The sequence below is a fragment of the Leuciscus leuciscus genome (assembly GCF_965113295.1).
Source record: "Leuciscus leuciscus genome assembly, chromosome: 12".
Taxonomy (NCBI): domain Eukaryota; kingdom Metazoa; phylum Chordata; class Actinopteri; order Cypriniformes; family Leuciscidae; genus Leuciscus; species Leuciscus leuciscus.
Genome location: NC_138736.1, coordinates 15,466,100 through 15,483,600, shown reverse-complemented (window position 1 = coordinate 15,483,600; position 17,501 = coordinate 15,466,100). Strand labels below are relative to the sequence as shown.

Genomic DNA, 17,501 nt, shown 5'->3' with positions numbered 1-17,501 from the left:
TTAGACAGCCAGCCATTGAGTGAGGACAGTCTACTAAGTATTTTATCACTCCGGCGAACAGGAAGGGGGCCAGAGCAATATACAATGCCTGATATAATACTTGCGAGTACACACACCTCTTTAACGTTCATTTTAGTGATCTGCGACTGGCGAAGTCGAACATCATTAGTGCAAATGTGAATAATAATCTTAGAGAATTTACGATTAGCATCAGCCAGCACTTTTAAATTTGCTTTGATGTCAGGTGCTCTGTTTTGTCCCGCGACTACAGCATCTCACGGTCACCCAGTTGCCCTGCTGCACGGGCTCTACAGCCAGAACTAAACAATGTACAGAGATCACTAAGCTAGTCACATCCAAAGCAGTATCTAAAGCCCTTGCATTTTTACTATCCTCGATTAAAGTTTGGATGTGTGTCTCTAGTTTAGAAATCTTCTCCGTCAGCCTTACTATCTCCCTGCATTTATCACATGAAAAGCCCTCTGTGCTGACAGAGAAGGCTATGTTACACATGTGACACGAAGTGCAAGTGACAATAACAGGAGAAGACATTACTCACCGTGTTTGTTGACTGATCCTACTCACCACAGTTGTTTGATGGACTCGTAAAAGGTGCGAGTGCACATGAGACGGCAAGCACGGATGGCAGGTTAACAGGCTAGCGAGATACTAGTGAAAGTACAACATTCCTTGCCAATTTTTACATAAACTCCCTCCCTCTTCCGTAAGAATTGCATCCAGCGCCATTCTGTTCTCCAGAGTCATTTGTCTTAGGTTCAGTTTTCAAAAACTGAACTGAACTGGCACTCCCAGGTGCGCTGGTTGTCCCGTTGGCCCCACAGACGACTGAAATGCTCCACCTTCACCTTAATGACTCTTTGCGAGCCGTAGCAAGGGCTTTCCCTCGTTGCCAGAGGAGGGCCGTCACTAGTACGCCCTGATTTCCCATATATTTCCACTTGACGCTGGAGATTGGTGGGGCTTACAATGTGTCACACTCAGCAACCTTGATTGCTGTATTTGTTGTTAGAATGATCTTGTTCGGATCCAGCCACCTCGGGTTGTTCCACGCCTTACGTCTGAGGTCTTTGATCCAGACCCACTGCCCTGGCCCGTAACAATGTTGTGGCTCTGTACCAGTTGAAACAACTCAATCCATGTGATTTGCTTGTTAATTTGGAATTGTTTTTAAATGTTGTTTAGGAACTACAGAAATAGGCTATATGCTTGCAACCACAGCAATTAAAAATAATTCCCTGTGGAACTTTATTACATTTGAAATAATAACAAAAATAAAACAAACTTTTGTTTGATCCCACTGGGATTGGTCCCAACGTCTAACAAAAATCTGTTAGCATTCCTTTTGGATTTTTAAGGATTGTAAGGCCACGTTGATTAACAGGCCGGACTCTAAACCTGTAGTCTTACCTACTTATTAACCTAACAAACCAGTCATTTGAAGGCTGCATTGTAATATTTGCCATCAAACTCGGTGATGGTAAATCTTTTGTGAGACTCAGTTATTTTCATATAGTCTAATAAACATGAGTACAAGTGTGGCTATTGATTCTCACATATATTTGGTTGTTTGCATTTCTTAGTACTTAGAACACAGTTAAATTAGGTTGCTAAATGCACTTCAGCTAAGCTCAGCTGATGTGTGAAATGCCACAGCTCAGAATCACACTTACAAACCACAGACACTTAAATACTGGATATCACATCAATAGGCCTATTGGAAATGCTCAGGAAATCATGTAGTTTTAATACATGAGCATTAGAAATTATAACTGCTATACATATTATTTCTGTTATTTAACATGTTTTTGTTATATTTGTTTAATCCATTCATGAATATTGAGTGTCGATGTTAACTAGGAACTAAAGTACATTTTGCGTTGCACTCTGACACTTTTAAAAGGTGCAACAGGAAAAGTTATTCTCCATGTGTGGATTAAAGAGTTACTCGTGGTTTGAGTGAAGTAAAGATATTTTTCATTTTAGTTTTTTGAAACGGGTATTTTCAAGTGAACTCATTCCCTCTTGGTCATGTGCAGCCAGCGAGGTATGTGTATTACGTTTGTATTTCCTGAGTGTATTTGTATTTACCTCTTTATAGTGTATGTGAACGTGATTATCTTTTACATTGTCATACTGTAGTTTGACGGTGGATTTCATTGATGGTGAATGTGATGGCGGAGAAAAGGATGACAAGAGCAATAAATCCATCAGTAACCAGAACCATGGTGCCGTTTATTTCCTGGAGGGAGTGATAGAAATTATATTAATTGCATAGTGGTTTGGTTTGTCTTGCATTGTTGATGAAAAAGAGATGTGATGGATGACGCTAAATTATACAGGGCTGCCAACTCTCAAGCTGCTTGTCCACCAGCGTCCGATAAATTTTTGTTCCGACGCGACGCCTGTGACGTTTTCGCTGCTTTTCGTGCAGGGAAAAATGTACTTTAAATATGAAACCATAGCAACGCCCATACACAAATTCTCGCCGCCGAGTTTCCATTGGCTGCTGCCCCGCGTTTTGACGCTCTCATTTGCATAAAGTATCCACCGAGATACTTTTTTGCAGCGCCGCTGTTGACCAAATCGAAGCGACGCGACCCATCATGCTTTGCGGGGGCGTTTTTGCTGCCTGACGTAGTTCCATAGGAAATGAATGGGCTTTGGCGTCGCGTCAGAAATCGAGACGCTGGTGGACAAGCGGACAAATTTGTGTATGGGCGTTGCTATGGTACAAAAATTTATCGGACGCTGGTGGACAAGCGGCTTGAGACTCACGCAATTGACACTTTTCACACGCTCTCACGCCACACATCCATTTTCTCACGCACAGAAAAATTGCGGAGCGAAGAGGTACTTTTAATAAGGACAAGTTCGGTATTTTACACTTAAAGCCCTGTTTACAGATCGTTTCTGATGAAATAGAACGGTTAAGATTAAAATTTGGACACATGCTGCTGTCCCGAGAATTTTAGGTTTCTTTCGCTTCAGACAAAATACGTTTGGCGCTTGTAAATGTGACGTGACAGATCGCTGAGCGCCTCAGTTCAAGTGCACGTGAACCGATCATCTGTTACTTTTTTATTTAAAGATGCAGTACAACTTACCGAAAGTATACATAATATCGACCAATTAGTGTTTTTCAACCATGGAAAGAGGTCAATATATAATAGCAGGAGAACAATTATGTCACATAACGCTACATTTACCTCAGGAAAGCCATTTTATGACCATAGCATGTTAATTGAATAGAAAAAATAGCTAGAGAGGAGATTTTGCTGAGCACTATATTACATATTTATTATGTTTTTACTTATGTCATTAAATAATTGTTATTATAACAAAAACTGCATTATATTTATTTCATTTGTTATTTTTAACCTTTAATAAAACCAGCAGATTGGGCCCTCTATGTTTACAGCATTAGGTGAGATTATTTTTTTTAAATAAAATTTAAAATAAACATGTATTCAAATTAGTCAATATTGAATCAAAATCGGAATCAAATCACAAGAATGGAATTGAAATCTTGAAATTTTTGTCAAGCAATAATAAAAACTGTATCCTACCAGTCAATGTAAACATGTTGTCACTAAACTCTGTGGCTGAATTCAAAATAGCATACTAGCAAACTCCCATATTTTTATATGGCACAAATTAGGGCTGGGCGATTTTTTCGATTAATTCGAATTTACGTTTTAAGACGATTTATTTTTTATTAAATCGAGGTATTGCGAAAAAAAAAAAAAAAAAATAGATACATTGTAATTGCACCAATGGCAGAATAATTAAGAGGCTTGTCCGACTCCGACCACATGATGGCGCGCCTAATTAACCGCTCACCTGTGAGAGTACAGTGCTCTATGAAGGAACGTAATAGGCTACAGAAATAATATCATAGAGATGGACGGCTCTTCACGTCAGGATGACCTTGTGCCAAAGAAAGGTAGTAACGTTTCCTCTGTGGTTTGGAAATGGTTCGGATTTGAGAGTTCAGACGTCGAACAAACTTTTGTCAAATGCAAAATATGCAGAAAGTCAGTTTCAACCGGCAGTGGCAGCACCACTAATTTATTCCAACATTTGCGACAAAGGCACCAAGCTGAATGGGAAGAATGCTCAAAGTTAAGAGATGAAAACAAGCTAAGTCCAAGTGCAAAAGGTCCACCTAAAATTGCAAAACGCAATTTGCAAAACGGCATTTTCCAATTCTGTTCCATACGACAAAAAGGCGCCCCGATGGAAAGAAATTACAGATGCTGTGGCGTTTCATATCGCTAAGGACATGGTTCCCATATACACCATCGAAAAGCCAGGGTTCATAAAAATGCTACACACTGCTGATCCAAGATACAAGTTGCCGAGCCGCAAATATTTCAAAGACGTAGCTATTCCCCGAATGTACACTGAAACACGTGAAAAAGTAGCGGAGCAGCTTGAAAAGGCATCTTTTTTTTCTACGACGACTGACCTGTGGAGTAGTCGTACTCTTCAGCCTTACATGAGCCTTACAGCCCATTATGTTGACGCAGAATGGAAACTGCGAAGTTTTTGCCTTCAGACATGTTATTTTCCTGACGATTTTACTGGGGAAATAATTGGTCATGGGCTTAAAGATGCGCTCGCGTCTTGGAAGCTTGTGGAGGATCGACAGGTGTGCGTGACCACTGACAGTGGAACGAACATGATCAAAGCAATGAAGCTGAACGACTGGATCCATCTTCAGTGCTTTGGACATCGTCTTCACAATGCCATTGGTAAGTATGATTAATAATTCAAGCATTAAAATTTAAAGTTAAATCGCAGTTATTCAGATGTTATTTCATTAATAGCTGAAATGATGTCCTATGTCATCCTCTCCAGTTTTTGTAATAACAGTGCCAATCACTTAATATGAGTTTGTTGGTTATAGATTCATATTCTGCAGTTATGAAGGAGAAAGCTCTTTACAATATTTCTGTCAAAGTACAATGAACTGCTATTTCAAATCTTCTTTTTTTTTTTTTTTGCTTTGTTTTAACAGAACATGGTGTGAAAGACCACAGAGTTGACCGTGCAGTTGCAGTGTGCAAGAAGGTTGTAAGTGTGTTTTCCTTCAGCTGGAAAAAGAGAAGAGATCTTGCATCTGCACAGGCTGAGCTCGGCCTACCTTCTCATCAACTCATTACGGAGACCCCCACTGGGTGGGGTTCAAGACAAAAGATGAGCGAGAGGGTTTTAGAACAGGAGAAAGCCATAGCTTGGGTTCTTGGCTCTGATAAAAAAACTCGGCAGCTTGTTCCAACGTGGCAAGACATCGATGTTCACTGATGCATTGTCAGGTGAAGCATATGTGAGTGTCTCGTACCTCAAACCAGTGCTCCATCTCTTTAACAGTAGCATTCTACGAGCACAAGACGCTGACACAGATTTAACAAAACGCATCAAAAGCACAATACTGCAGTACCTCAACTGCAAATACAGCGACCCTGTCACAGATGAACTCCTCAACATAGCTTCTCTGATGGATCCCAGGTTCCGTATAACTTACATCGAACATGACAAGTTGGAGGGAATCAAGCAAAAAGTTGTTAAAGAGCTGACATCTTTGTTGCCATACAAAAATCTTGAGACAGCAGTTCAGATGACTCAGGACGTGGAGCAGGAAGAACAGAGAACAGAGGCTGGGGCTAAGAGGAAGAAAACCTTGGCAAGCTGTTTTAAGAAAACGGCACCAGCATCACAACCTGTCATTCAATCAGAAGAAGACAAAGTCAAAGCCGAGCTGACAGCCTATTTGATGTCTCCTGATGTAGATTCAGACACAGACCCACTTCACTGGTGGAAGGCTAATGAGACAATCTTTCCCAGGCTCAGCAAACTTGCAAAAAAATACCTCTGTATTCCTGCAACCAGTGCCCCTTCTGAGAGGGTGTTCAGTGCAGGTGGGAACATTATAACCTGTCACAGATCATCTCTAAAGCCTGAAACAGTAGACAGACTGGTCTTCCTCTCAAGAAACCTGTAAAGAACATCTAGCCTACAACATGCTTTATGTTTGCACGATGGTCTACAAAGTGTTGTTTTTTTTTTTGTTTTTTTTGTTTACTGTTGAAAATTTGCATAACTTTTTGAGTTGACTGATGTAATGTTTACATTGGTTAAAATGGTTATTTTCTTACTATATATTCAGAAGTATTTAATGTTTCATTCAAATTGCACAATATTTACTTTCATATTTCATTCAAATCTTCTGCAAAGATATTTAACTCGTGAATTTGTTTTACATTTATTTACACCTTGTTGACCAATTTATGTATGGCATGGCCATTAAAAATACAATATTCCTTAACCAGATGGTTTTTCAAGTTACTTACAAAGAGAATGTTACTTAAGTCATGTTGTTGTAATGTTTTAAGTTGACTAGTTACACAATAAAAAAAATCGAAATCGAAATCGTGAATCGGTCAAACTTTATGAAAAAAACTAGATTTTTTTTTTTTTTCATATCGCCCAGCCCTAGCACAAATAGTAAGAGAAGTATGCTATTCCAAATTCAACCTATTTCTCTCTTTCTGCAAATGTGAACTGTGATAACGAAATATGACTGTGTAGTGAAATGTATAAAAAATAAATTCTGGAAGGATCAGCTGCCTGTAGTTAGTGCATAGTAAGTTACATTTTGCAAGTCTAATAATAATAATAATAAACCCAAAAGAACACAAACACACAGATCTGTCTTTAAGAATGCCTTTTTAATGCAAAAACACAGAAAAGAAAACAGAAAAGAAATGGAAAAAGAACTAAGCAAAGGATACTAATACACTTATTTTCTATTGCAGATGAAAGTGCTGTTAGGCTATATGAAGGCTATTTTTCATGCAGAAAGAATGGATTCAAGATGCAGGTCACAGCAAAAATAGCTTTCCATGAGTTCCATTGAAGTTGAACTTATTTGAGTTATTGTGAGCTTATTCAAGACTGGGCATGTCTTTAACCAGAACACCATTTCTTGAGTTGAAAAAGTCAGCCAGAGGGGAAGCCATTGGAGAAGGTTTGTGTTCATTACACTGTGGGCCCTCTAGACTGGGAGCACATTTCACTTCATAGGTAAAAAAGAAGATGTCATGTTTAAAACCACAAGTGTCACTCACAACTCCACTTCAAAAGAGCATGTACCAAGGAGGTCGCTGTTCCAGTAGCTGTCTGCATCATACACTTAGTTAGTTTATTGGCCATGCTAATCTTAATAGGAACAAACTCAAATGTTTCTGGCCAATGTGGATTGTCATTATTATCAAGTCGCAGTGTGCTTGGTTTATGTGCCATATGCTACTGCCTTCGGTTTGTGAAAAATATATCTTCATACAGACCATTGGGTCTGAGGCTGTAGACTTTCAGGGTGGCAAGTCCTTTTTCAGCTGGACAGCAGTTAGACTTTATAATTTGACTACTTTCACAAACACAAGCACATCGGTCTCTTGCACTGCACTTCCTGCCAATCTTGCAAGACTCTGAGCAAACCTTCATGAGGGCATTTTCTTTTATGTATTCTTCAATAGCTCTCTTCAGTCCTTTTCTGGCAGATTTTTTTTTTACTCAGTAAGAAATGGAGGGGTTTCAGAGAGTGTGCACAATGTCAGAGAGACTCTTCAAAGACTCCAGCCAGTTCTTAAGGGAATTTGGGTGTGATGAACCAGATGCTTCTATATCCAAACAGTCTTTCACTGCAGTGTCTGTAAGCCCACTCACTGTTGCCTGACATGTTTTGATGGCTGTCATGGCTTTCATTTCATCACACCACATATGGAGTGCCATATGTGGTGATCAGGTTGCGGTAGGCGTCTGGATCGTAGGATGCAGGGAGTGATTTAATTGCTTCAAGAAACTCTTCATCAAGAAGAGGCTTTTTAGCTAGACGATATCTGTAAAGACACAGTAAACAAACTTGAATTCAGTGGGACCAAAGAGGAAGCAAATTACAATTAAAGTTTAAATTTCTTTTCGTATTCATCCTATGAGGAAAAGCAACACAACTCTCTCACCTGTACAAGCTGCATGCAACTTCATGTTTGGTGAAACTGTATTTGTCTTCTTTTGATTTTGTCATTGCAAATTTCGCTTCCCTGGAATGAGTGCTTCCGACTGCAGCTCCAACAGCCTTCACATCTAAACCAACTTTCCAGCTGACTGAGAGTGCTGATGATGAATCATTGATCAGTGCTTCACTTGATTCAAAGATCTGACTGGAGACTTTCATTGAACACTTTGGCAAGGTCCTCCAGAACACAACTGCTGCTGGTAGCTTCTGTTTTATTCCATTCATGTAATTGTTCTTGCGCAATTTAAAAGTGCCTTTTCCTAAATCCAAAATTTCTCCATGACGATCACATAAGATTCTTTTTGCTTCACGGTCACAGCATCAAATCCCTCTCCAGCAAGATTGTGCATTGGAACAAAGGGAGCATCCTCACACTCTTTTGATGCACCTATGTCATCCTCTCCAGAAATGGTCATGAGAAGCAATGCCCAGAAAACAACAAGGTAAATCTGGAACTGCCCCATTATCCTTAGTGAGATAAGAAAATGTCAACATTTCTATCAAATCATTATTGGTGTCGAATTTTACATAACGATAATGTCTTCATAAAATGTATAATTTTTACAATATTGTTATCTTTTAACATTATAAACAAATAACAAAAACATATGTAAAAATATAATAATGGTTTGTTTAAAATCATAATATGATTTATGTAATAAATTTTTCAGTTTTCTTTACCATTAAATTCACGGATGAGCTGATCAAATGAATCTGAAATATGTTGTCTCTCTAACTGCTGATTTTATATGATGCTTGTGTAGTCGTAGGTGTCAAAGTTTTGGGTAATTCTTTATTTTTATAGTCCATCTTGTAACGTAAATACATCTGACTCTGGGTCAATGCGAATTAGCTCAAGAATATAGGGAATTTGGGAAATATTACTAATCATAACTCATGGTCATAATTCATAAATCGCATATACATTACTTTATCAATTTTCGGAAATACCTCGTTCTGTAACTGGTCTCGTCATCAGTCATTCGTCCAGCGAATAAATGTAAGACTATCACAGTTAAGAAGGAGTATCCCTGTTTACAAACTCCAAGAAAGTTTATCTTCTGGCCACGAACATCAAACTTTCTGAGTTTATGAATTAAAACTACTCAAGGTAGTCTATAATATCGAGCTTGTAGCTTAGATCTTTGATTTCATTGACTTATAAGGTGGGTTTTCAAACACAGAGACAGTTAAAGTATAAATGGATTTTAATAGTTGTATTATATGATTATATGAGCTACAAATATAAACGTACGTAAAAATGCAAACAATAAAACGAACAAACATTTAACCAAACAAAAACATAAGACATAACGTGATAGAGAGAATAAAATGATCAGAATTAGAGAAAGATAGAATGACAGAAAAGGATGAGAGAGAGGATGAGAGAGAGAGAGAAGGAGGAGAGATGAGATCGGAAGTGAAAGCAAAAATCTGCGATCTCGTAGGCTATGGCAAAAATCACAGACAGTAACCCTTGAGAGACAACCAAGAAATCACATTCAAAGTTCAATTCAATAATCGATACTTGCATATGGTTCTCTTTGTATGAGGAAGGAAGGCAGAGTCCTGCGTGTGTCTTTAAGAGCAGCGTGAGTCGTCTGAGGGGAGGCGTGCGCGTGCTGTGTCTTCCGGGCGAGCGCGAAGCTTAAAAGGCTCACTGAATGTAACGTTACCAGAAAATAAGATTCATCTCCCGGGAAGGGAGAGGCAAATATATATAACTCAGTTGCAAAGAACGGCAGCTTCTACATGACGCGAGGGTATGCGTCCCAGAGGAGAAGCCAAGGCAAGGCCTGGTCCAGCTGGTTCCGTTGGGAGGAGAAGCGCTGCGCGTGGAGAAGAAGAAGGTCAGAGCGGGAGAGAGAGTTGAGAGAGCGAGCAAACTGAAAGTTTGGACTTTTATCAGTTAATTCGTGGCAACAGCGAATCGGATCTTCTGATCTGAAGCGGGAAGAGGTTTCTTTGTTTGTGAGGAAACGCCTACTTTGACTGTCATGTGAGAGATCGAAAATAACATTCATATTTAGAAATATGGTATTTCCTGGAATAAATGCATATTATGGTACTTTGCAGTCAAGATTCGATGTTTTTCCCATTACATTGACACCTCGAATGACGTTTTTGCATAAGAGAAATACAGGGTTACATAATTTCCTCATAATCACTAGCATAGTGATTTTGATTATCATAATAACGTTGCATAGATACCTCAGACATTGTTTGGCTAATTATACACACATAAAATTACATATCAAAAACTGCTATGGGATCACATGTGTGAAAATGTCCGTTTCAAAGTCCACACGTGTTTGTGTGTGTGTGTGTGTGTGTGTGCGTGTGTGTGTATGTTGGAATGTCACGAGTCTATAAAGTCACGGGGAGTTCACGCTGAACTGGGGGGACAACAGACACCCCGACACTGGTGAATTATGCCGTAGGGAATAATAATAATAACCAGAGCTGTCTTCCTAAGGACAAAGAAGATGTGTTCGCCACCCTCATGATTCACTTAATGTGAAAAGCAGCTGGCCGGATGTCATTGTCGCTACAATCTGTTGAGACTACTAGTTATTAGTAGCCATTCAGTAGCATGTCAACAGTGCATCAGTTGACATCACTTTTTCCAACAGACAAGTAACATACTTTCAACTTAAAGCTTATGCATTATAAGGTGCTTATAGGTGCATTATAAGGTGACTATAAGGTGCATTTCAAGTGTTAATCTACAGATTTAAAAAAAAAGTGCCAGTTAACTGTCAATATGTTTTTTTGCAACAGGTTATTAACCAGTTGTCAACTAACTTTCTGTAGATTGAGTAAACATCTTCTAAGCTGTCTACCAACAAATCAAAATCAATCTGTCAGTTGAAAATCAACAGTCATGTCCGCAAATTATCTGTATGATACATATATCCTACTCAAGGGGTTTCAAATGCATCAAATTAAAGGGGCTATATGTAGTTTTTCTACTAAAATGAATCCTTTTTTTATTGCCTGTGTGTGAAGGGGTTGTAATCTCACATTAAAATGATCCACTTGGCGGGTTTTGCTATTATCTCTGAAAGCAAGTATTCCCATTTCTATGTCAAGGCTCCGGGGTCGGATTTACCGTGAAATCCAGTGACGTGACCTGCATGCGTGCTCCCGAGCCTCTCGCCTCGTCTACTGACTTTGCACTCAACAGCGACGACACTGCAACTTATGACATGGACTTATGACTTATCGTCGCTGTCGGGCGGAATCCTCGTATCTCCAAAACCATTATTTTTCAGGAAATTAAAAAAACTGCCTATTTTTTGAGTTATTAAACATTGTATCGTTAAAGTTGGTATTATACCTTATATTGCTATCATATACTGTTGTATACCAACATTAACACATCATTTCCCTAAAATCATGTTTAATCGGAGATACGAGATTTATGACTTGGGAGCGGGGAGATACGAGGTTACGCTGTCATTGATTAGAATGGAACGGACACAGACGGCGCTGCTGCCAGCAGTGTTTATCACAGTCTGCGGTCGCGTTCAGCCTTTTGATAAGAGATAAGGCTTTAAGAGCTATTCAAATCTAATGATTGTGGTTACATACATCTTCCTAAACTCCATTTTAAACGTTTAAGAGATATGAGTGATGCAATACCAAAATATTAGGCTGTCTAAAATAGGCGGAAATTAATCTGCACGCAAACAAAATCGGTGGTCGCGTTGAGCCTTTTGACAAGAGAAAAGGCTTCAATAGTTAATCAAAGCTAACGACCGTGGTTACATACATCTTCCTAAACTCCATTTTAAAGGTTTAAGAGCTATAAGTGAAGCAGAACAAAAAATGATGAGCTGACTAACGTTGTCTAATAGGTGGACATTTGCCTAATCTGCACGCAAACTTACCTCCGTGGCTCACGGGCTTCCTTCTGCACCGAAGCATTACAGCTATCGATTTTTAACAAAACAAGCCAACTCAAATGTATCTAACCTAACTATTTTCACTCGTTATTGTCTAAAAAACAGACAGAGTTATGCAAAAATAGGCTTAACTTACTGGCACCAGTAGACAGACCCTTTTTCTACCATAAATAAAACCTGCTACTTGGGGTATTTTACATGCACAGTGCCAACTTCGAGTCAGTAAAATAATAATAAAAACAATCATTTAAAGCTGGTATCCAAAACATTTAATTCAATTCAAGTATTAGGCTATATTAGATACATTTTAAAACTTCAATGTACAAGTATAATAAGCCTAATAATAAGCCTAGTAATACGTAGACATTTAAAATGCATCAATAACTGATATCATAGTTTAACACAGATAAAATCAGAGTTAAGGCTTGCTTTACGTGTTGCTCGACGAGGGTTTCTTAATCGTTGCGAGTTTCAATCCTGAGGAGACAAAATGCCGCGAGGCTCCCGCCCGCCGCAGAGTGAAGAAGAGGTGGAGTTACGAGGATTCTCAGACAGTTGAAGTGTCCAATGGAGTTACGAGATTTGCTCTCAAGCTATTTTCAACACTTTAGATTGGTTAATAATTTGTAAAAATAACAGAACCACGTGGGGACTGACCAATAGCATCGATTTGTGAAAAAATATGAAATTGACCAAATTTGGACATACGAGGTTTCCGCCCGACAGCGACGTTATGCAACTTATGACATGTCTGCTAACACTAAAGGCCTATTTATACTTCTGCGTCGAACTGCCGCCGTAGCTACGTCGTAGGCTGTGTGTAGCGCGCGTACCCTTCGGCGTACCCTGACGTGCACCTCTCCAAAAATGTAACAACGCGTCAATTCTACGCGGACGCAAGCGCTGTGATTGGTCTGCCAGAACCCCTCCCTCGGGGTTTCACATGCTCCCTAGGTGCGCGTCAACGCGGACAACAATGCAGAAGTATAAATTAAAACCAACACGTTGCCTACGGCGTATAGGCTCCGGCGTAGGTCCGACGCAGAAGTATAATGAGGCCTTAAGAAATGACCTGCTCCCAGCACAACACAGACTCCAACACAAACTCCACATATAAATAAAAAACAAAAAAAAGTTTTATCTGCTGAAGCTCGTCAGGCCAAACGTGAATTGGATCAACTTCGGACTAAAACACGGATCAACATCGGCAGGGCTTTTGAATCATGGAGAAACCTCCGCTTTGTTTTGGGTATAAAAACAGACCCGGAGTTGGCTTTCATCCTATTGGACAGGTAAGGCTATTATTGTAACGTTGCAGTGGGAGTTTACCTGAGTTTCCAGCATGTTGTGTGATGCTTTCTCCGGTGTGTTGTGTCTCAGTCTGGCACTGCTCGCTCATGAGTGCGCATGAATAGATTCATGCGCACGCACTCGCTTGTAAACGTATTGGTTGCAGTCTGAAACATCACCGCTAGAGGCTGCTGAAAACTACATATAGCCCCTTTAATGACTATTTAAACTGATTAAAAAACAAACAAAATCTTTAGTTTACCATCTAGACTATTAGTAGACATTCTCAACTAAGCGTTTAGGACTAATCGAATTAAAGTGAAAAACAGTTGATATCAGTAGAAAGTCTATAACCTATCAACAGATTATATACAGTTTCCATTAAATATATGCAACGCATTTACCATTTAAAATGGGAAAAGTTTTGCATACCTGACTGAAGTAGAACAAACACTATAGGCACAGAAAGGACTTTTATTCAATCAAATATAAATACTACAAATAATTCAACCTATTCTTTACTAGGGTATCAAGCAGCACATCTGAACCATCTGATTATGTGACAACCATTATATTGAGCATTTCAAAATGAGAAAACTCTCTCATTACTTAAAAAAAAAATGCTGCACTTGCACTGCTAGTCCAAAACCAGATCTAGATCACTACCACAACTAGATCAAACCACAAACAACTGAAACAAAGAAACAAACAAACTCGTATCTAGTTAACAACAACCTACTTTAAACAAACGTATCTAGTTAACAACTTGTTGCCCACATTCAGTCTTTCTTTAAAAAGGGGATGAGCTGTTTGTAGTTTTTCATTTCAATGATCTTTTCTGCTAGCTCACCAACTATTTTTTTTTCTGACAGAGTTGTGCTAGTTGCAAAAGTGTGTATTTACCCTTGAACTGTTCTAGGACACTTTTGTCTACCATGTAAATCTATGCAATTGCTGCGGTGTGTTTCACAGCATTTCTTGAAACACAAGCTTTCTGCGGTCATCCTGAAGCCTCTTTGCACAAGTTTGAGGACACACCGATATCTTTTCACCACATCTTACAACAACAATAATAATGTGAATAAATCACCAAAGATTGTTGTTGTGCCGTGTGTACTGTCTTAGTCGCAGGGTGTGCCACAATGTTTCCCACATGTTTTCACTTTAAAAGGAATGCTACAACTTGGATGAAGGTGTGTGGCTTATTATTTGATTAAGAACATTTAATAGTCGGTAGTGTGAGGGCAGTGTTCCAATAAAGGCTATTTGATGATTATTAATCCCACCGGTCACAATTGTGACCGCATCTTTTTTCTTATTTCTGGAAGCTCTAGAAATGTTGTTATTGGCTTTGGGCAAGAAATTCAACTTTTAAATGAAAAAATAAATTGTCTTGTCTATAAATAAAAATGTATTAATGTCATGTGACTAGTGTGAAAGGTCACATGACCAGATCAGTTTACTTCCTGCTTGCAAATCTAGAAGATGTCTTCCTCAGACTACTACAAAAAGTAGTATGTAAAATGTCTTAATTAACAGATAGAACTATCATATTTTCTACATATATTCTTTAAAGGGTCTACTACTGATATATTTTGAGAATTATACTTCTGCATATACACTCACCTAAAGGATTATTAGGAACACCATACTAATACTGTGTTTGACCCCCTTTCGCCTTCAGAACTTCCTTAATTCTACGTGGCATTGATTCAACAAGGTGCTGAAAGCATTCTTTAGAAATGTTGGCCCATATTGATAGGATAGCATCTTGCAGTTGATGGAGATTTGTGGTATGCACATCCAGGGCACGAAGCTCCCGTTCCACCACATCCCAAAGATGCTCTAGATCTGGTGACTGTGGGGGCCATTTTAGTACAGTGAACTCATTGTCATGTTCAAGAAACCAATTTGAAATGATTCGAGCTTTGTGACATGGTGCATTATCCTGCTGGAAGTAGCCATCAGAAGATGGGTACATGGTGGTCATAAAGGGATGGACATGGTCAGAAACAATGCTCAGGTAGGTCGTGGCATTTAAACGATGCCCAATTGGCACTAAGGGGCCTAAAGTGTGCCAAGAAAACATCCCCCACACCATTACACCACCACCACCAGCCTGCACAGTGGTAACAAGGCATGATGGATCCATGTTCTCATTCTGTTTATGCCAAATTCTGACTCTACCATCTGAATGTCTCAACAGAAATTGAGACTCATCAGACCAGGCAACATTTTTCCAGTCTTCAACTGTCCAATTTTGGTGAGCTCGTGCAAATTGTAACCTCTTTTTCCTATTTGTAGTGGAGATGAGTGGTACCCGGTGGGGTCTTCTGCTGTTGTAGCCCATCCGCCTCAAGGTTGTGCGTGTTGTGGCTTCACAAATGCTTTGCTGCATACCTCGGTTGTAATAAGTGGTTATTTCAGTCAAAGTTGCTCTTCTATCAGCTTGAATCAGTCGGCCCATTCTCCTCTGACCTCTAGCATCAACAAGGCATTTTCGCCCACAGGACTGCCGCATACTGGATGTTTTTCCCTTTTCACACCATTCTTTGTAAACCCTAGAAATGGTTGTGCGTGAAAATCCCAGTAACTGAGCAGATTGTGAAATACTCAGACTGGCCCGTCTGGCACCAACAACCATGCCACGCTCAAATCACCTTTCTTTCCCATTCTGACATTCAGTTTGTAGTTCAGGAGATTGTCTTGACCAGGACCACACCCCTAAATGCATTGAAGCAACTGCCATGTGATTGGTTGATTAGATAATTGCATTAATGAGAAATTGAACAGGTGTTCCTAATAATCCTTTAGGTGAATGTATATCTTGCTCGTAAGACGTGTAAATTTGTTAACGGTCAAAATGTGACCGCAGAGATGGGCAGAATTTTAATTACATGTATTTGAAATGCGTATTTAATTACTTTTGAGTATTTTGTAATTTTTATTTTCCTTAACAAAAATAAATCAAATGTAATATGTAATAGACATCCTTGAGGTCTACTGTCACGAACCAATCTCCTAACCGAATCTGAGATGTGATGGCTTTCAGCGTCAACATCTTGAATTTCCTTTTGTAAAGGGCAAAATTTAGCCGGCGGAGGTCTAGTATGGGACGCAAGCCGCCGCCCTTCTTCGGGACCAGGAAATAACGGCTGTAGAAGCCTTGTTCGATTTCCCCCGAAGGGACCTCCTCTATCGCTCCTTTGAGAAGGAGGGACAAAATTTCCTGCTGTAGTACAGAAGCCTGTATGGCGCTGTCGACTACAGTAGGAAAGACCCCGTTGAAACGGGGAGGGTTGCGGCAAAACTGAAGCGTGTAGCCGAGCCGAACTGTGCGCAGGATCCAAGGCGAAACCCCTGGTAGGAGCTCCCATTCTTGAAAGAAATGTGATAGCGGAAGAGGGGTGTTGCAGTGTGGAAGACATACCTGAGTCAGGATGTCGTGTTGATTCCTGTGGGGTAGAGTGGTTGGCCGTGTAGGAGAGCACCTGGCGTCCTGACACGTAATGGGAGGCATCAACGCTAGGGCCGGGGTGACCGGGGCTGCCTGCTCCTGAGGAAAACGGAACGTGCCTCCGAGGATGCGACCGGCAGGTATAAAGTGTGTCGGGGGTGAGGGGAGAGAGCAAAACGCGTCTCCTTCCTCCCGCGCCGGACTGAGTGGAAACGGTAAAATAGGGCCTGCACTTCGAAACACTCTGGGTGGCGAAGGTGACAGGGTAAGAAAAGGAGAGCTGGTTAGAGGTGGGCAGAAACGCTTGCGCGGTCTGTCCCGACCTTGTAGATGTGGTGGAGCTCTCCTTTTTCTGACCAGAGGGTCAGGAACGGCTCGAGGTAGCTGGAGCGGTCTGTTTGTTGGACCGTTTCAACTGAAGACGCCTATGAGGTCGCTGGCGGGGGAACGGGCGACCGCGGGCTCCCCAAACCGAGGTAGGTGGGAGATGCGCCGGGTCCCTTCTCCTAGAAGGGAACTCCGCTCTATGAGAGGGACGTTCTCTGGGTTGAGACGGGGAGGGGTTGGAGGATTCCCTAACCCTCCTGGGCATAAACTGCTTGAACGCGGCCGACTGAGACTTGGCGGTAGGGCTGAGCGATAATTCGATCTCGATACGGGATCGCGATAAATTTTTTTACGATTTCGATAATATGCTTGGGACATATTATTCGATATCACATGAAAAAGTAAGCGCAACAACAACAGT

General features: G+C 40.3%; 1 pseudogene across 1 annotated transcript; it reads right to left on the bottom strand.

The window, feature by feature from the left end:
* Positions 1–6,722: 6,722 nt before the first annotated feature.
* LOC309510531 (perforin-1-like) lies at positions 6,723–10,091 on the bottom strand (annotated as a pseudogene). The gene is made up of 2 exons (XR_014211655.1): positions 8,043–10,091; positions 6,723–7,922 (listed from the first exon to the last, which is right to left on the bottom strand). The product of XR_014211655.1 is annotated as a perforin-1-like (transcript).
* Positions 10,092–17,501: the final 7,410 nt, after the last annotated feature.